Below are 20832 nucleotides of genomic sequence, written 5' to 3' on the forward strand. Positions count from 1 at the left end.
CCTTTCTACAAGATCATTTTCAAACAAAGGATCTTGGGAAGTTGAAGCATTTCTTGGGTATGGAAGTTGTTAGGTCGAAGCAAGGTATAAACTTGTGTCAGAGGAAATATGTTATTGATCTATTGGAAGAAACATGACTATTAGGTGATAAGCTAGTTGAAACTCCCATGGAGCCGAATGTGAAGTTGGGTTAGGTGAACTATTTGATGATCTTGGAAGGTATAGAAGGCTAGTGGGAAAACTAAATTGGTAAACCAATTCATGCAAAGCCCCTGATTTCCTCACTGGGATGCAGTCATTAGAATTGTGTGGTATTTGAAGGGGGCTATAGGCCATGGATTATTGTACAAGCCAGGAGGAAGCCTCGAAATAATTGGCTATACAGATGCAGATCGGGCATGTTTAGTATATGATAGAAGATCCACTATAGATTATTGCACCTTTCTTGGAGGAGATTTGGTGATGTGGAAGAGCAAGAAGTGAACTGTTGTAGCAAGGAGTAGTGCTGAAGCAGAATACAGGGCAATGGCACACACTACATGTGAACTAGTGTGGTTGAAAAATCTTTTGTAGGAAATCGGGTTCTCAATAAGCAAATCCATGAAACTATATTGTGACAACCAAGCTGCAATTCACATCTCATCCAATCTAGTTTTTCATGAGAGGACTAAACACATAGAAGTAGATTGCCATTTTGTAAGGGAAAAAGTCCTTACTAGCGTCATAAGTACAGAGCATGTGAGAACAGATGATTAGTGGGCAGACTTGTTTACAAAAGGGTTGAGTTTGTGAAGAATGAACTATATATGTAACAAGCTGGACTATATGACATACTTTCCAGCTTGAGGGGGAGTGTTAGAGTCGGCTAAGGGTATTTCTATATTTTCGTTAAGATGTGTTTTGTCTATTTGGTATTGTGTTAAGTTACATGTCCCATACTTAAGTAGGGTATTTCTGTTTTCTCAGAATGACAGTTCTTCTCCTTCTCTTCTTCTTCTTCTTCTCTTCTTCACTTTTCTATATTTCTGAACCTGGTTTGACCAAACTATCAACACATTCATTGCTTGACAACCCACGGATACTTGAGATAACTCTAGTCCATAATTTCTCATTTTCTTTAAGCAACCTCCAAAGCCATTTACTTAACAAATCCATATTTTTCAATTTCACATTTCTTATTTCCAAACCTCCTTCACCCTTCAATTGTCCCACCTTCTCTCACCTAACCAAATGGTCTTTTTTTTTTTCTCGGCTCCCACAAAAGTCCCTCGTAATCTTCTTGGTTCTTTTTATCACAACTTGGGGCATCCTAAAAGCTGACATGTAATAAATTGGAAGATTATCCAAAGTGGACTTTATCAATGTGATTCTCCCTCCCAATGAAATATAATTCTTTTTCCCAAGGTTTAAAATATCGATGTCGATGGAAATGTCGCTTACCAAAATATAGGACATATGTCGGAAATGTCAAGGGGAAATATTGTAAAAATTAGAGACATTGTGGAAATATTATGAAATATGTGGAAATATAAAAAGATATTTTTGTAAAATGATAAAATAAGCATTAATACATATTTCTAGACTATTATCTTATTCCCAACCATTATATAAAGCTAAGAAACTAAGATCAATAACAAATTAGTAAATGACGAATTACTGATTTATTATGCATTTTGATGTTTTTACAAGGTTATCTGATATTTTCTTTTCTTATTTTTAGTTCTGATTTATTATAAATTCTAATATATTTATTTCACACTAGTAAATAGAAATACATTTATTCTGATTTTTTAAATATTAAAGTTATAATACATTATGTTTTATTATAAATTTAATAAACTGATTCTCCTTTTTGTAGTACTAAGATTATTTTAAATTCTGATTTCTTATAAAACTTAATGAATTTATTTTGATTTTTAATACTAAATTTATAATTAATTATGATTTAGTATAAAATTTATTCTGATTTTTTATATTAAATGTAGAATATGGTTTATTATAAAATTTAATAAACATTTTCTGATTTTAATAAATATTTTAAAAAATACTAACTAGTTAATATTTTATTACTTGAAAAATATTTTATGTTTTATATTATAAAGTAATTAATTTATTCTTTTGTTTTTATATTTTGTTAATTCTTTTTATAAATATTTTATTTGAAATATTAAATAGAAATATTAATGAAATAATCTATATTAATATACTGTATTATATTAATATAATATACTAATATATTATATTTTTAATGCACATTAGTCGACATCCTGTCGACATTAGTCGACATCTTGTCGATATAATAGGAAAAACTGTATTTTTTTTGGTTATTTGGACCGATTTGCAACCGACATAATGTAATTTTTATATTACCATCCATTTTCATGTCGGTGAGCCTCGACATCGACATATGTCGGGCGACATTAGCGACATTTGGCAACATTTTTTCAAACCTTTCCACTGCTGGATTCCTAAAGCTAACCGATCTAGGGTTTCTATCAAGAGGCAATTGTAGATAACACGTAGGCCATTCTCCTTTTTCACAACTTAACAAATCAGCCAAATCTCTCAAGGTACCTTCTTCTAAATTGATACCAGTCACTAGACTCTTAGACCTGTTGATTTTCAAATTGGAAATCCTTTCAAAGAGGCTCATAACTAGCTTTAAATTTTCTACACCTTCTTGGCTCTCCCCATCATAGAAGACTAGAATATCATCTGCAAACTGCAGGTGTAATACCAAAATTCCGTCTCTCCCAACTATTAACCTTTGATCAAGTGCACCAAGTTAGCCTTTGAGATTAATTTACTTAAAACCTCAGCCACCAAGGTAAAGAGAAAGGGAGAGACTGGATCTCCTTGACTAAGGCCTCTGATCCCGTCAATGAAATCAAATGTAGTACCATTCATTAGGACAAAAATGAATTGTTTGCAAACAACCTTTCATCCACTTACACCACAATTCCCCAAACCCACACCTTCTCATAATGTTAATCAAGAAATCCCAATCCACTAGATTATAGGCCTTCTCCAAGTCTAGTTTAATTGCTACCTCTTTCCCCTTTCGCCTTTTTTGAGCCTTCACACACTCACATGCAACTAGAATTTGATCAATAATTTCTCTATCTTGAAAAAAGGCTCCTTGGTATTGGGAAGTGATAGAGGGAAGCACCTTTTTAAGCCTTAGAGACAGAACCTTGGCAATTACCTTATAGATATTAGACGCTAGTCACTAAACTTATAGGTCAAAAATCTCCAGGCTAGGTGGCACCTTGCTTCTTTGGGATCAAAGCTAAGAAGGTTGAATTCATCCTTGGGCTAATTACTCCCCTTCTATGGAATTCCCTAAACACTTTCATCAAATCATTTTTTATTCTCTCCCAACAATCTTTATAGAAAGCCATTGTGAATCCATTAGGCCCAGGAGCCTTCAATCTATCCATAGAGAATATGGCTGTTTTGACCTCAAGTTCCTCAAAGTTCTTCTCCAAAGACTGTACCTGATTCTCTTCCAAACACTCCCATTCTAGTCCATCCAAAGTCCACCTCTCAGTAAATGGCCTACAAAAAATTGATCTGAAGTGATCAACAAAGGCTTTAGCAATTTCTTCTTGATTTGTGATCTCAGTCCCTCCCACTACTAAAGAGGAAATTGAGCTCTTCCTTCTCCTGCCATTTGCTAAAGCATGAAAGAACTTTGTGTTGCCATCACCCTCCTTAATCCATCTCTCTCTTGATTTTTGTTTCCAATTAATCTCCTCTCTCAACAAGGTATCCTCTAACTCCTTTAAAGACCATCTTCTTTCTCTTTCATACCCTTCTAACACACCTTACACTTCTTTCCTATCCAACTCCTCAATTTGAGAAAACAAGTTACTTTTTTTTCTCCTCCAACCTTCCAAATTCCATTCTATTCCACCCTTTTATCTCCCCTTTTAGCTTTTGTAATTTTCTTAAAAACTTTTGTCCTTCCCAAACCTGAAAGGAGTAGGTTCCCCCTCACTAGACCTCTAAAACAAGCATATTATGGTCTGATGTGATTCTGGGAAGAGACTTCCCCCTCGAACTCATCCAATGTTCTTCCTAATTAGGAGACATTAAGAACCTATCCAGTTTGGAGCAGATAGGATTAACCCGGAGATTGGACCAAGTGAAACAAGATTGACCTTGTGGGAACTCTCTTAACTCAAAAGTCTCAATAAAATTGTTAAAATTCCTCATACTTGAAGTGACCCTCTGTCTTCCTCCGCTTGATTCCCCCACAAATCTGATTGCATTAAATTACCTCCTAAGCACCATGGGCCATTCCACAATCCTCTAATGTCTGCTAATTCTTCCCACATCATATTCTGATAGGCCCTCAGCTACCCACTCGGGCCCACAACAAGAGACCTAGGCCCAAGACACACAGCAAGTCAGGCCTAGCAGGCCCATGCGTCAGTCCAGAACACCACACGAATCAACGGGTGACACCACCCATTATGTTCGTATATAACCGATGCCCACGTATTGAAAAGTAATCATAGACTGTGAGAATGCTCAGAAGCGGTTACAATTGTAGTTGGCCATTTACTATATAGGCCAATGAACGAATGCTTGAAGAGTAGTGAATGAATCATTGAGATTACTCTTCTTCTCTCTCTCTCTCTCTCTCTCTCTTTCTTTTCTCTCCCATCTTCTACCTCTCATCCATTTCAGGAGGACAAGCTCCCTCGAACCAGCTCACCGGTCACAGAATAGCAGCAGGACTTATCAAATGGTATCGGAGCCACCAGATCCATGGATGCACGGATGACAAGGCTTGAAGACTGTCTCAGTTGTCTTGAGGGAAGTTAGAGGATTCAAAAACGAATTCTGGCCAAGCTGAAGATGATTTTAGACAAGCTTGGCACGATGGTTGGTTCTCTAGAAGAGCGTAGTCGCCGAGCTCCTTCCGTTAACACTCATTGAAGGGAAGGGAGACCCATCATATGGATGGCCGAACCATGTAGGGTGACTAGGCAAAATTTCAAAAAATATCTTTCTCCCTCTCGGGAATCCTATTTCCTGATTTAGAAAAATTGCATTTTTTAAGGTTCGTTCTTGAAACAAACTGGACCAAATCTGAAACCAAGAATAAGGGAGAGGAATACCTGATACAGAATCCATGCAAGAAGCTCCTCCCAACGTAGGTGTTCACGCCCAAAGAGGGTACCAAATCCCACTTCCACTGGAGATGACATAGCTTAGGATGAAGTAGGATCAACAAAGAAATTCTTCAGCAAGAATCCCAATTCTTCAGCAAGAATCACGCAAGGGGTGTGAGTAGGACTTCAAGATTGATTCTTCTAGCAAGAATCAATATCAAGATCTGATCTTGATCACTCAAAGAACTGGAGATTGAACAGGGTAGGGCGGCAAGAACAGAAGAAGAGAGAGCTGAATGCAGAAAACTGTGAAACTGTGTAACCTTTTTCTAGCTTACCCTCCTCCTTTTATATAAACCTTAAAGAGTTAATCTCCTAATCTGATTAGGAGTTTCTTGATCCAAATCTTTATTTGGATCTAGACTCTTTAAGTGATAAGGCTTATCCCTTATCTTATCTGCAAATCAAGATTAACTTCTCCTAATCCAAATCTTTATTTGGATGTGGATAAGGGTTATCCTCTTATCCTTATCCGCTGATTCATACCCAGATTCGCCCCTATTTAATTAATCAAATTAACCTAATTCGAAATGGGTTTTAGGCCCATTAAACTGTCATACTCACTTCCCTTTAAATTGCTGGCTAATTTCGCTCTCTTTGTATGGCGTGGGACCCTAACATTGATCTCCACAAAAGCCATATGGGTTCAGCCTAGCCTCTGTAACAAGGCCTGGCCGAATTCACTACTGAAGACAGTGAACCCCTGAGTCCATTAGTATGGGCTCTTAGCAGGCCCAACATTTACACTAAATGGTCATTGAGTCCAACAACCTTATGAAGGCCCAGGGACTATGGTCTTAAGTGAGATTAGCCCATCAGGTAAAAGCCTTAAATGGTCTTACACTTAACCTCTCAACCCATAATAATCAAACACTGCCCGACAAGAGAGGACCTCTCCCTCGGCTGCAAGGTACAGTGTTGCACTCTCTATTCACATGGATCTCGGGAATTAAAACCTTTTGCAAACAATTTGTGAAACCATAATCTATATGTATATCTCTATATAAATATATTTTGCAAAACAAATCTCAAACACATTTGAAATCAATTGTCGATAGTTTATGTTTCCATCAGAGAGAGTGCATTCCCCGATCATTCACTTTGTCCGACAAAGGGGCTACTCCAGTCACTATGATCACCCACTTAGATGAGTTGTCAGACTGCCCCAACATACCCAGGTTTTGACCCCCTCTAAGGATCTCATTGATTGGCGTATCAAAGACAACCCAATCTGACACCTAGAGCAGTACCATAATCGAGTCTAGGGGTTAGGTGTAACTTTCCAATTTTGCCCATCTGTCTCCAAGGTCTAGGGCATCACTGGAATTTGGTTCAGTTCAGAGTTTCAAGTAAACCCACTCTACATGTGCTTCAGGTCTCACCCTGGTAGCTGAGACAAGCCACCCCAACTGACTTGGCATCACATTAGTGTCAGCCTTGGCAGGATAAACCTCCCTAGATCTATCCAACGGTTGTGAAGATTATAAACTAACACGAGTCTCATAAGTGTCCAGTTTAAGGGTATTACACATAAACACACCATAACGACATGAATCAATTATGCACTTTATTCATTTACAATAAATGTCAAAAAGTACATCAATCTGACTGTAGCTAAGGGTATACACTGTCTAACACTCATTTCAGAGAAAATGGAGGATCGAAGCTGATAGAGAGCATTGGACAGCGAATAACGACAATGAGATCATCATCAGAAGTTGAGACTTCAACCCTAGCAACGAGCTCAGCGATGTTTGGGGACAAAATAGGGGAGGTGGTTCAAAAGGGCAGTGTGAAGATTATACCCCCAACCAAGATCTACCAGCATCACAACCCTAGTCAATTCATCACCCCACCCATCGTTATCCATGTAGCTCGACCCCTGGTCCCTGTTCTCTTCCCTCTTTCTCACTTAAATCAAGCCTGTCCATACCCAGCCTAGGTCCGTCTCAGTTGCTCAACCTCTGGTCTTCATTTTCGTTGGCGGCAACCATAGTTTTCAAGGCGTCAAGGCGAGGCTGGGCGTTAGGGGGGTGCTTTGTCACCTTGTCAACTAGGCAGACGCCTAGGCGTCACCTAGGTGATGGATTTTTTTATATAGAAAACATAGATCCTAGGGTAGTTCCCTAGGTACCATAGTCATATTTCCTTAATAACTATTCATAGTTTTCATAAGAAAAGTATAGAGTTCATGTTAAAGTATAGAAAATCAACATATTCATGAAAAAAGTAGTAGTAGTAGGTTCAGGTTTTAAAGTCTTTGAGGGTTCAATACATCATTTAGCAATGTTTGTATTGATTAAATCCTAACAAATAAAAAAATAATAAAAAGAAATTAGTATATAAACACACAAAATGAATATTTTAGTTTAATAGTGCCTATTTTATAATTATAATGTCAAAAAATAAAGAATAAAAAAATCTTTACAATACATAGTACAAAATTGCTTGGCGATTAGGCGAGGTGAGCCTTAAAGGGCGCCTTGGCGCCTAGGCGTCGCCTTGACAACTATGGCGACAACCATAACCCGACCCATCTCACCATGCCACCTGAAACCCGTCTCTATCCACCCTCCAGTTTTACAGATCCCTTTTCTTTTCCCTTTCCATTTCAACGGGTGGGACCCTCCTCTGTATAGTGTCCCTTGGCATCCTTCAATCCTACTCACAGCCTGAATCATTATTTCCAATACAATTCAGGCAAACCTTATCAGATGCAAGGTAAGGAGATGGCTTAATGACCAACCAGTGATGATGAATGCCCCCTGGCTGCCTAGTGACAACCATGAGTTCTGGTTCATTGTTGGAGTTAAGCCCGGTGGTCACAGAACCTTCAACAACGAAGATCGCATTGGAAGCGTGCTTGCTTCCACCAAGATGTTACGATGTCAACAGGTTCTTTCGATCATTGACAGTGATGTCAAAATAGCTAAGGCAGACTTAATGATTTGGGTTTTGGTTCCATCCAACAGGACCTCTAGACACAGGTCCACAACGAAAGGGTGAAATGATAGGTACTGGTGAGAATCCAAGCATTATTAACGTAGTTGTTGTTCACCTTGTCCATTCTAGCATCTCTAGTGGTGCCATATCCTATATCTGGGTGGATGTGGTTGTTGTGAGTATGCTCGGGCAGTTTGGAGTTGGATTAATTAGTGCTCGTCTTGTTGCTACGAAGAAGAGATTTGTCATTGTCGTCATTGTCCCAGCCTCAGCTACGCCCTCACCAAAGAAGATGAATTATGAAGATTTTTGCCATATTGCTTCTGTATGTACGGAGCAAATAGGTCCAAGGTGTTGATGGGTTTTCAGCCCTTCAAATTTTATGAAGTTTGAGAAAGATGAGTCTGGAAGAATTTCCATCCTGCTGTTTTACCCTTATGTGATGCGCACAGTCTCCGTCACTCAGGCAAGACTTGATATGAGCGAGCTTGATGAGGATTCTGATGGTTTCCTTCAATCTCATGAAATGGAGGCCTACATTAGAGGTCTTATTCCTAATCTGGCACAACTATGAGATAAACCTGCAGCTTTTATTCAAATGAATTGCCGCATAGCTGCACACAAATTTTTCTTTTTTTGTGATCCTCAGAGGCAAGGTAAAGCATGCATAAAGAAGGTACTACTTAGTAACTGCCTCCAGGAACTCATGGAACTGCATCGGGAAAGTGAGGAAGAAGTCACTGATACTGAACAAGCTGAAAACTGGTTCTCATTGACATCCACACAACGAATATGTGATATGTTTCTTTCTCTAGATAAAGATATGAATGGGACATTGAGCAAACAGGAGCTTCGAGAATATGCAGATGGTACATTGACAGAAATATTCATTGAGCGGGCATTTGATAAACATGCTCAGCATGACCAAAATGGTGGTGGTGGTGATAATGCATGGGAGATGGATTTTGAAAGTTTTCTTGACTTTGTTTTGGCCCTAGAAAACAAAGATACACCGGATGGATTGACATATTTATTTTGGTGTCTTGATCTCCATGGAAGAGGGTACCTTACAACAGCTGATATCCACAGTTTTCAGAGGTGTACACCAAAAATGGATCAAGGGAGGGAACTACGAGCTGCACATTGAGGACGTAAGAGATGAGATATTGAGATTCCTTAAATTGCATTTTCAGAGAGCACAACAGCGCATGGAGTTGGCCTACAACTGCAATCACTGGGAGCTTGAATTGGCAGTTGGGGATTGGGTCTATTTGAAGCTCCAGGCTTACCGGAAAGCTTCAGTAGCCCGATGAGTTTGGCAGAAGCTAGCTCCTAAGTATTTTGGCCCATTCATGGTGATTGAATGAGTGGGACAGGTGGCTTACAAATTGGAGCTTCCTACTTCCTTGAAATTACACCCGATTTTCCATTTAGTATGCTGAAGCCTTGCCTAAGCCCTACAACTAAGGTCAGTCCGACCCCTCCGCAATTCACAGAAGACGGGGATATACTGATTGAACCACAACAAATCAGAAATGTAAGAGGGGTCAAGATAGGCAAGAAGTTACACACAGGCCTTAGTCATCTGGAAAAACTTGCCACCGGAAAATGCCACTCGGGAGGACTATGACAAACTACAAGATCCATATCCCCACATCAACCTTGAGGACAAGGTGTTTCTTGAAAAAGGTGGGACTGATAGGCCCTCAAGTACCCACTTGGGCCCACAACAGGAGACCCAGACCCAAGACACATAGCAAGTCAGGCCCAGCAGGCCCATGCGTCAGTCCAGAACACCACCCGAATCACACGGGTGGCACCACCCATTACGTTCGTATATAACCGACACCCACATATTGAAAAGTAATCATAGACTGAGAATGCTCAGAAGCGGTTACAGTTGCAGCTGGCCATTTACTATATAGGCTAATGAACGAATGCTTGAAGAGTAGTGAATGAATCATTGAGATTACTCTTCCCCCCTCTCTCTCTCTCTCTTTCTTCTCTCTCTCGTCTTCTACCTCTCGTCCATTTCAGGAGGGTGAGCTCCCTCGAACCAGCTCACCGGTCACAGAATAGCAGCGGGACTTATCATATTCCTTTCTCTATAAGAATTTGGTCCATAAACATTGGTAAGGACCCAATCAAATCCATCCTGATTGTTTTTTAGTTTTATTGAGACGGAAAGTCTTCCCACTAGTTCTTCACAACAACTGAACAGGTCTTCCTTCCAGGCTGTTATTATTCCTCTTGACGCACCCCAAGCTGGTGCAAAATTCCACTGCACACTCCTTTCTCCCCAAAAGCTCCTAATTCACTTCCTATCAACCTCCTGCACCTTAGATTCCTAAGTCAAAACTATTTCTGGCTTTTCTTTCTTCATCAACTCCCTAATCGGCCTTCTTTTTGTAGCACTTCCTAGACCCCTGACATTCCAGCTAATGATCTTCATTGTACTTACTGAAAAAACCCTGATGCCCCCTTTTTCCTAAAGACCTCCTTTTCTTCTTTCCCCCCTAGCACTGAATTCTTTGTCCCCTTCAACATCATTAATTAGTTTCTCCACTTCATTCAAAATTTTCTTCCTTTTCCACCCCCTGTTTTCCTTATCATCTTTTTGGGTTGTTACCTCAGATTTCTCTAGCATAAGCCCCATTCTATTGGCTAGGTTCTTCACTTGATCCTCTTCTGTCTGTTGCTTTCCCCCAAAGACTCTCCTTCATGCCTGCAACTCTTTTGTTTTTCTCTCACCAAATCAACGTTATCCTTCTCCGCCCATTTTTTCTTTACCCTTCTCCCCCTCTCTATTTTCAACATCCCTCGCATCTTCCCCCAAAGAGACTGCTTTCCTCCCACTATCAGGCATTGGATCTTCATTTGGAGGTTCCCCCACCACAACTTCATCATTGTTATTCAAGTCCATGGGCTTAATCACAACAAGATCAGGGGTTGGGCCATCTGCAATAGAACCAGAAAAGGAGTCAGTAGCAAAAGGAAAATCACAAGGGTTGCAGGGGTTACCATTATCCGCAGTAGGGACCACATCAGCACATTGATTCGAATCAATATTGTTCTCCAAAGCAACAGGCTTTTCTGTTTGATTTTGAGCCATGGCTACTGTGACCTGATCACATCCTGTACTTTTATCTCTTAAAGGTATCTCCTTCGAAGCTTTGTAGATCCCCTCTACAGACACTATTTGGTTGCCCTGATTTTGCTGCTCACAAGAGAGGGGTTTCCTCACTGAAAGGGTGCATGAAGATCCCTACTGATCCTGGACCTGATTTAGTATCGCCCTAGAGCTGGAGATTTATTGACCTCCTTCGGCCTCAAGAATTTTCTGCAAAAGTTCATTAATGGTCGACACTCCTGCATCCTTGGTATCACTAACCTTGTCTACTGCAAACAGCTCTTCAAGACTTAAGTCATCTTCTTTGTCCAATCACACCTGGACTGTCCCATCGATACTTCCAATGCTAGAATCAATGAATCATCGCCCGAGAAGCTCTCCTCTTCAGAAACTTCACTATTGATCCACCACCCATCATTGATTTCATCCCCTTGTACATCCTTTGATCTCACATACCTGGGGTTTGGCTTATCTTGCCCCTTAAAACTCGAACAGACCATCTGGTTTGACTCCAGTTCCAATTTTTTTTTTCTTTTTAGACTCCCCCTTCAATACGTCCACGTAAGAAACTGGCCTCCTTCGAAATTCAAATATATGAGTTACCAATTAATGAGGGTAAGTTGGACCGCAAATTATCCCGCCCCGACAGTCTAATTTCCTTTGGGCTGTGTTTGGTTTGAAGGAAAAAGTAGAGAAAGGAAGGGAAAAGTAGGGAAACCTATATAAGATCTGTAAAGGTTTCCTTACCCCTCCTTTCCTTTCCCAACTTTTTCCTTCAAACCAAACATACTGTTGAGGGAAATTCGGACCTGACAGCCGAGGCTGCCTTTCTTACTGTGCCTCATGGTCTTTGCCTTGCTGCATCATCATCTTCTTCTTACCTCCCACTCTCCCAAATTGGCACTTCGACTTACGATGCAACCCAAACTTGTATCCACCTTCTGTCAGAGAAGAAATCAATCGATCTTGGTATTTTCTCTGGTTTGGAACCACTAATTCGTACTCTTGCAACTCTGAGGTCAGATAGGTTCACTTCCTGTTGGACTCCACTGTACAGTGCTGCGATTTGGAGAAAGACCTCTACCCACAAATTGAAGGGCAGTCCCAGAAGTTTTAGACCAACGTTATCACCTTCAGCCTCCAGCTCATTGCAGGAAGGGCTCCAGTTCTCCACCACTGCTAACCCTTCCCTTGTATTGAAATGAGATAAGCTCTCTATATTATTTGGCAAATCCAAGACTACTACCCACAAATTGAAGGGCAGTCCCAGAAGTTTCAGACCAACGTTATCACCTTCAGCCTCCAGCTCATTGCAGGAAGGGTTCCAGTTCTCCACCACTGCTAACCCTTCCCTTGTATTGAAACTAGATAAATTCTCTATATTATTTGGCAAATCCAAGACCGCTGCCATGTCACCAAAGGGACGAAGGGTAGTCTTTTCCGTAACCGGCAGAGCTTCTACCAAATCCTGTAGCACTCCGTCCCAGCCCACTACTGTTTTGCTCAATCTGAGCACCATCTTTTTTCTCCACACATCCACTCATCCAATCTACCATCAGCCACCATCTTTGAGCATATGGTATTTCTGCTCGTGCCTCCCAGTTCTAGCAGCTATCCACAGGACTGATATTTTCGGTATGTCGTTCCATGTTTGGGTGTTCCACTGGTTTTTCTCTGCAAACCTTGACCTTCCTTCGCCCAGAGCCTTTGTTCATAATCGTCCAAAGTCTGCACCACCTTCACCCAGCCATGTCTTCCTTTTCCAGCAGGAAAGCAAATGGCTTGCTTTTTACCTGAACCAAAAAACTCAACCAGTTGGATGAATTCTCCTTCATCATTTTCTTCTTTTCAACCAGAGACTTCTGCTGCAAATTTAGTTCAGCTTTCCACCCTGTCTCTGTAATGGCAAAAAGGTTATCATCTATGAAGCCTTTGAGCCATCCTGCTGCCTCCCTATTTAGAAACTACTAGGGGTGCAAGTGGGTTGAGGTAACCCTAACCAACTTGATGGATTCGAGTTGGGTTGGCCTGATTTCTTGACATCTTTTTGTTCAAATGTTTTTATTTCTTAGTCTCACAATTGGCAGGCCAAGGTGAACTAACTTTAGCTTTATTATATTTGTAGGGACAAGTTTATGGTGCTTTACTGCTTTAAGAGTATTATAACTTTTTTTTGAAGAATCAATAAAAAATTCATTAAAAGAAAAGGTTACATCCTAACACCCTTGGTTGTCTAGATGACACACCAAATAAATCAAGTTGAGTTATTGGGCCGATGTTGAGTTATTGGGCCAGCTTTGTTTATTTTTATTTACATAATTCAGTTAGGAAGTTATTGGGCACTAGGCCCAATAGTTTATGTTGAGTTGTTTCTTTTCAACTACTTACAAGTAGCCGACCTACTAAGGGTATTCTTGTACTTGTACATTCTTTTTATGAAGTATATAAATTAAAAGGAAGGGGGCATCCAGAACTAATTCTTTTTGGCTTCCTCTCATTCTCTTCTACTTCTTTTTTTTTCTAGTTGAAACTTTTCAGCTCTTTGTTCTTTTTTCTTTCATAAAGTTTATATCAAAACAACTATCAAGCTTTTCTACTTGGTACCAGAGCGGATTGAAGACTACTTGAGCTGCTCCATCATGCAGCCCTAGATTGGCCAACTACATGGTGTGGTGAAAGGTTGATCAAAGACCTCAGGTAAGCCTAGTTTTTGGAGTTTTTGGTGGATCTGCAATTCCTTGTAGCTGGTCTAGGGTTTTTCACCAAAATCAGGAAGAACTGGAGAAAGGGGAGAGAATCTTGTTTTAGTAGGACTCTTCATTTTTGACCTAGGAAGTGGTGCCCTAGTTTTTTACCTTGGAGTTTTCTGAAGGGGGTGGTTCAAGGGTTCAAGTCCCATCTTTTTTGGAGGCCTCTAGAGGGAGCGGTTGCTTCTTTCTTTTCTCCTGCTCCCACGAAAAAGAAATCTTTGTAGGGAGGAGCTTCTAGGGTACCAGAAGGGTGTTTGTGGTGCCTGAAGGAGATAAATGCCTATTTTTTCATCTCAAAGTGATTTTCTAACCCTTTTTGGGAATAATGGAGGGCCATGGAGTTGAAAACAAACTAGGGAGTGAGATGGGACAAGGGGGAAGAGGTGCTAGAGACCTTTTCAAGGTTGGGACCATCACTATAGTTAAGTTAAATAGTACAAACTACTTAGAATGATCACAATCTGCAAAGATGGACATTGGTACTCATGGGAAGTTTGGGTGTGTCATTGGTTAGGAAGTGAAACCCAAGACTAACTACTCCCGATGGGTATAGGAGAACTATATGGTAATGACTTGGCTATGCAATTCCATGCTACCCCATACAAGTAAAAACTTTTTTTGGGCTAACATAGCTAAGGAGATTTGGGATGGAGTTGCAAAAACCTATTCACAGAGTGAGAATATTGCTAGAGTCTACCAGTTGAGAAACCAGGTAATTACTACCAGACAGGGAGATAAGTATGTTTTCTATTTATTTTTCGGCCCTCAAAACCTTATGGCAGGAGATAGACCATTTGGAGACTGTGGTTTGGGAAAGTAGCAAGGATGTAACAACCTACCAGAAACTATTAGAGAAGAATAGGGTTTTTGAGTTTCTTGCTGGACTTAACCCCGAGTATGACATTGCATGGCAGCATATTCTTTCCAGAGATAGTGTTACTCTCTCTCAGGCATATGCCTTTGTATTAGGAGAGGAGAGTAGGAGGAATATGATGATGAGGAACTTAGGTCTTGAGCAGTCTGCTATGGTTAGCACAGTGAAACCTAAGCAGAGTGGGGATAGAAATGGAAATGAACTTAGGAAGGAAGATAAGAAGGATCTGATATGTGACTACTATAAGAAGCCTAAGCATACTAGAAATACCTGCTGGAAGCTTCCCCCTCACCTTGTGCCGAGCCAATTTAGAAATAAGAAGGGAAATGTGAACATGGTAGTAACTGGTGACTTGTCTAGACCTCCTACTATAGCTTCCCTAGAGTCTGTTGTAGCAACTGCAGTGAGGGCTGAATTGGAGAGATATGGGCAGTTATTTAATCAACGAGATATAGTCAGCCCTAACCCATTATCGGGTGGACAACAAGGTATAAGTGGATCAGGAGGTGACCATTCTACTTCTTTTGCACATACAAGTAATTTACATGCCACTGCAAACTATGTTTATACTACAGGTAAAGAGGGACCCCCTTGGGTTATAGATTCAAGAGCCTCAGAGCATATGACCAACATTTCCACCATTTTCTCCTCTTACCACCTATGCTTTGGCAGAGATAGAGTTTCTACAGCTGATGGATCACATGTTTCCCATTGCTGGGAAAGGGTTTGTCAAGATAACTGATCCCATTTTCTTACCCTCTTCTTCCATGTTCCTAGATTGAATACTAACCTTTTATCTATTAGTAGTTTGACAAAGAATTTGAATTGCTCAGTGACTCTCTCTTGGTCATTGTGTTTTGCAGGATCTGGATTCAAAGAGGATGATTGGGAGTGGTCGTGAGGTGAATGGAATCTACCTTCTTGATGCGCTTCCTAGTCATCAAAGTCATCATGTTAGCAGGGAATTTTGAGTCAGAGTCTGTGGGTCAGATTATGCTTTGGCATAATCGGTTAGGGCATTTGTCTTTTACTTCTTTGCATTTCTTATTTCCAAAGTTATTTGAGTCTGTTAATTTGTCTAGTTTAGAGTGTGAAGGTTTTCAACTTGGAAAGCATTGTAGACATTCCTTTAAAGCTAGTAATAAAAGATGTTCTGCTTTTGATGTTGTTCATACTGATGTGTGAGGACCATATCATGTTTCTTCTATGGGTGGCTATCAGTACCTTCTATTTGTGGATGATTTTTCTCGGTACTCTTGGATATACTTGATGAGATCTCGTGATGAGGTGATATCCTTGGTTTGATAGTTTCATCAGATGGTGCTAACGCAGTTTGGGGTACAAGTGAAAGTGTTCAGGTCGGACAATGCCAAGGAATATTTTGAAAAAAAACTAGCATTGCTTCTATCAAAAGCATGGAGTAATCCATCAAAGTGGTTGTTCTTACACTCTACAACAGAATGGTGTAGTAGAAAGAATAGATACATTGTAGAAATTGCAAGAAGCATGATGATAACCTCTACTGTCCTAGTTCAGTTTTGGGGTGATGCAGTTTTCACAGCAGTTTTCCTGATTAATCGTGTGGCTTCTCGTATTCTTGGATATAACACCCTATTCAGCCTTCTTTTTCTTGAGGGGGAGGTGTTCCGCATTCCTCTAAGGGTGTTTTGTTGTGTTTGCTTTGTCCATGTTCTTGGTCCTCACCACTCGAAACTAGACTAGAAGGCAAAGAAGTGTGTCTTTCTTGAGTATGCAGAAAACCGAAAGGGATATTGTTGCTTTGACCTAGCCTCTGGGAGTCAATATGTTACTATGGATGTCACCTTTTTTGAGTCCACACCTTTCTTCGGGGGGGGGGGTTCTTCTCAAGGGGAGTGTTTTGGGGAAGAAAGTGAGCAATTTATACCACTTCCGGTTCTAGTCCCCTTGTCCACTCCAGTGTCCGACCCTCCTATTTCACCTACTTTACCACCTCCCTTGTGTCCTGTTTCTTAGTGCTTTACACGACAGCGTCTACGACTACACAGAGAGGTTGATTCCACAACAGAAGAACCCACATCACTTCCTATCGACTCCTCAGAGACTCCAGATTCGGCTGACACTGACCCAGGTATGCATCTTGCTTCCTTTGATGGTTTAGTTCCTATTTGATACCACTAACCCCATTGCAGATGACCTTGACCTTCCTATTGCACTTAGAAAAGGGAAGAAAAAGTGTATTACTCATTGCATCTCACATTATCTCTCATATAGTGGACTATCTCCTTACCAAGCCTTTCTTCCCTTGACTTCATGTCTATTGAAGGGAAGGGAGATCCATCATATGGATGGCCGAACCATGCAGGGTGGTTGGGCGAAATTTCAAAAATTTCTTTTTCCCTTCCGGGAATCACATTCCTAGTTTTAGAAAAATTGCACTTTTCAATGGTCATTCTTGAAACAAACCGGACCAAATCTGAAACCAAAGAATAGGGAGAGGAATACCTGATACGGAATCCATGTAAGTAGCTCCCAACGTAGGTGTTCACGCCCAAAGAGGTACCAAAACCTGCCTCCACTGAAGATGGCGTAGCTTAGGGTGAAGTAGGATCAGCAATGCAATCCTTTAGCAAGAATTGCAATCCTTTAGCAAGGATCACGTAGGAATGTGTGCACGAACTTAGAACTGATTTTTCTAGCAAAAATCAAGGTCAAGATCCAATCTTGAATGCTCCAAGAGCTGGAGATCGAACGAGGTAGGGGCAGCAAGAGCAGTGGGAGAAAAATTGTAGAAGAAAGATTTCATTCTTTCGGAAGAACTCGCCCTCCTTTTCTATCTTTCAAAGATCAGCTTCCTAATCTAATCAGGAAAGGGTTCTTTGATCCAAATATTTATTTGGATCTGGACTCTTAAGTGGATAAGACTTATCTTATCCTCTTGCTGATCCTTATCCAGATATAAACCCAAATTCGCCCCTTTTAATTAATCTAATTAAACCCAGTTCAAAATGGGCTTTAGGCCCATTAAGCTTTCAGGCTCATTTCCCTTTAATTGCTGGCTAGCTTGGCTCTCTTTGTATGGCGTGGGACCCTAGCATTGATCTTCACAAAAGCCATATGGGTTCAACATAACCTTTGTTATAAGTCCTGGCCGAATAAACCCCTGAGCCCATCAGTATGGGCTCTTAATGGGCCCAACATTTACACTAACTGGTCCCTGAGTCCAACTACCTTATGAAGGCCCAGGGACTATGGACTTAAGTGAGATTAGCCCATTAAGTATAAAAACCCTAAATGGTCTTACACTTAACCTCTCAGCCCATAATGATCAAACACTGCCCGACAAGAGGGGACCTCTCCCTCGTTTGCAAGGTACAGTGTTGCACTCTCTGCACACATGGATCTCGGGAATTAAAACCTTTTTGCGAACATCTTGTGAAACAATAATATATATGTATATCTCTATATAAGTATATTTTGCAAAACAAATCTCAACAAGTTTGAAATCAATTGTCGGTAGTTTAGTTTTCCATAAGAGAGAGTGCATTCCCTAATCATTCTCTTTGAACAACAAAGGGGCTGATTCTGTTATTATGGTCACCTACTCAGGTGAATTCTCAAACTGCCCCAACATACCCAGGTTTTGACCCCTGTTAAGGATCTCACTGATTGGCATATCAAAGACAGCCCAATCCAACACCTAGTGCAGTACCATAATCGAGTCTAGGGGTCAGGTGTAACTTTTCAGTTTTTCCCATCTATCTCCAAGGTCTAGGGCATCACTGGAAATTTGGTCCGGTTCAGAGTTTCAAGCAAACCCACATTACATGTGCTTCGGGTCTTACCTTGGTAGCTGAGACAAGCCACCCCAACTGACTTGGCAGTACATTAGTGTCAGCTTTGGCAGGATAAACCTCCCTAGATATATCCAACGGCTGTGAAGATTCTAAACTAACACGAGTCTCATAAGTGTCTAGTTTATGGGTGATTCACGGAAACACACCATAATAGCATGAATCAATTATGTGCTATTATTCATTTACAATAAGTGCCAAAAGTACATCAATCTGATTGGAGCTAAGGGCATACACTGTCTAACATCTATACCCAAGGGTGTCAATGAGGCTCTCTACAAACTTGAGTGGAAGATAGCTATGCAGGAGGAAATGGAAGCTTTGATTAAGAATCAGACGTGGGAGATTGTGGATCTACCAAAAGGCAAGGAGATAGTTGGATGTAGATGGGTTTATACAGTGAAGTACAAGGCGGATGTGAGTATAGAAAGGTATAAGGCAAGGCTGGTTGCAAAAGGGTACACTCAAACTTATGGCATAGATTACTTAGAGACCTTTGCACCAGTAGCAAAGATGAGCTCAGCCTGGATCCTTCTCTTTCTTATTGCTACATACTCTTGGCCCCTCTTCCAACTTGATGTGAAAAATGCTTTTCTCAATGAAGACCTGCAAGAAGAGGTGTATGTGGATTTTCCTATTGGTTTGTACTGTGATGTGGAAAAGGGAAAGATATGCAAATTGAAGAAGTCTCTATATGATTTAAAACAATCACCCAGGGCATGGTTTGACAGGTTTAGAAAAGCCTTGGTTGTATTTGGCTATACTTAGACTCAATCAGATCATACTCTGTTTGTAAAGCAGAGGGGGTCCCTGATGTCAGTTCTGATAGAGTATGTGGATGGCATTGTAGTTACAGGAAATGATCTGAGTGAGATTGATAGCTTGAAGAATCTGCACAAAGAGTTTGAAATTAAGGATCTTGTGGAGTTGAGGTATTTCTTGGGCATTGAGGTGGCAAGATCAAAGCATGGAATCTTCATCTCACAGAGGAAGTATGCTCTAGATCTTCCATAGGAGATAGGGAAATTGGGGACAAGGGCAACTTGTACACCTATTGATCAGAATCACAGTATAAATGCTTTAGAAGGTTAACTGGTGAAGGATGTTGGAAGATATCAAAGATTAGTGGGGCGGTTGCTATACTTATATATGACAAGACTAGGCATCTCTTATGCAGTGAGCGTGGTGAGTCAATACATGCATGCCCAACAAGTTCAGCTTTGGGAGGCTGTTGACAGGATACTTGCTTATCTGAAGGGATACCCAGGTAGATGCATATTGTTTGTTGACCATGGACAGTTGAATCTAGAGGCTTACACAGATGCTGACTAGGTAGGATGTCTAGATGATAGGAGATCTACATCAGGAGTTTGCACTCTTGTTGGAGGTAATCGAGTTTCATGGAAGAGTAAGAAACAGACAGTTGTGCCAAGGTCAAGTGCAGAAGCTGAATACAGAGCCATGGCAAAAGGTGTTGCAAGAAACAAGCTGGAGCATAATCTATGCAAGTTAGGAATGTGTTTATTCCCAACTTGAGGGGGAGTGTTGAGTTATTGGGCCAGCTTTGTTTATTTTTATTTACATAATTCAGTTAGGAAGTTATTGGGCCTTAGGCCCATTAGTTTATGTTAAGTTAAGTTGTTTCTTTCCAACTACTTACAAGTAGCCGACCTACTAAGGGTATGCTTGTACTTGTACATTCATTTTATGAAGTATATAAATTAAAAGGAAGGGGGCGGCCAGAACTAATTCTTTTTGGCTTCCTCTCATTCTCTTCTACTATTTTATAATTGGCAATTAGGCAAGGCAAGACTCAAAGGGTGCCTTGTCGCCTAGGCGTCACCTTGACTCTAGGGTCTTCCTAAGTTGATCCATTGCTAACCCAGCTCCCATGTGGGTCCCATGTGGGCCCCATGTCATCATAATGATGCCAAATAAGCATGGGAGCAGCTTTGGTTCTCTTTTGATACACCTTAAGTTGGTCCCCAAATCCCCATCCCCATCTGTCATGTTGCACTACTTTCATTGGGTTCCTTAACCTTCCTGGTTAAATAACCCAGGTGCTGTTTCGCAAGTCTTTCTATGTGGTCTTCTGGTCATTGGAAAGATTGGAAGATAA

At 40.7% G+C, this 20832-nt stretch overlaps 1 protein-coding gene and 1 pseudogene across 3 annotated transcripts in view; both read left to right on the forward strand.

The window, feature by feature from the left end:
* Window positions 1–20832, forward strand: part of LOC104596840 (uncharacterized) — a 36928-nt gene that overhangs the window by 9826 nt on the left and 6270 nt on the right. The gene's annotated exons all lie outside the window — the stretch shown is intronic.
* LOC148791646 (putative serine/threonine-protein phosphatase 2A regulatory subunit B'' subunit TON2 pseudogene) lies at window positions 7364–15731 on the forward strand (annotated as a pseudogene).

This window comes from Nelumbo nucifera, chromosome 5 (assembly GCF_055504915.1).
Source record: "Nelumbo nucifera cultivar China Antique chromosome 5, China Antique-T2T, whole genome shotgun sequence".
Lineage (NCBI taxonomy): Eukaryota > Viridiplantae > Streptophyta > Magnoliopsida > Proteales > Nelumbonaceae > Nelumbo > Nelumbo nucifera.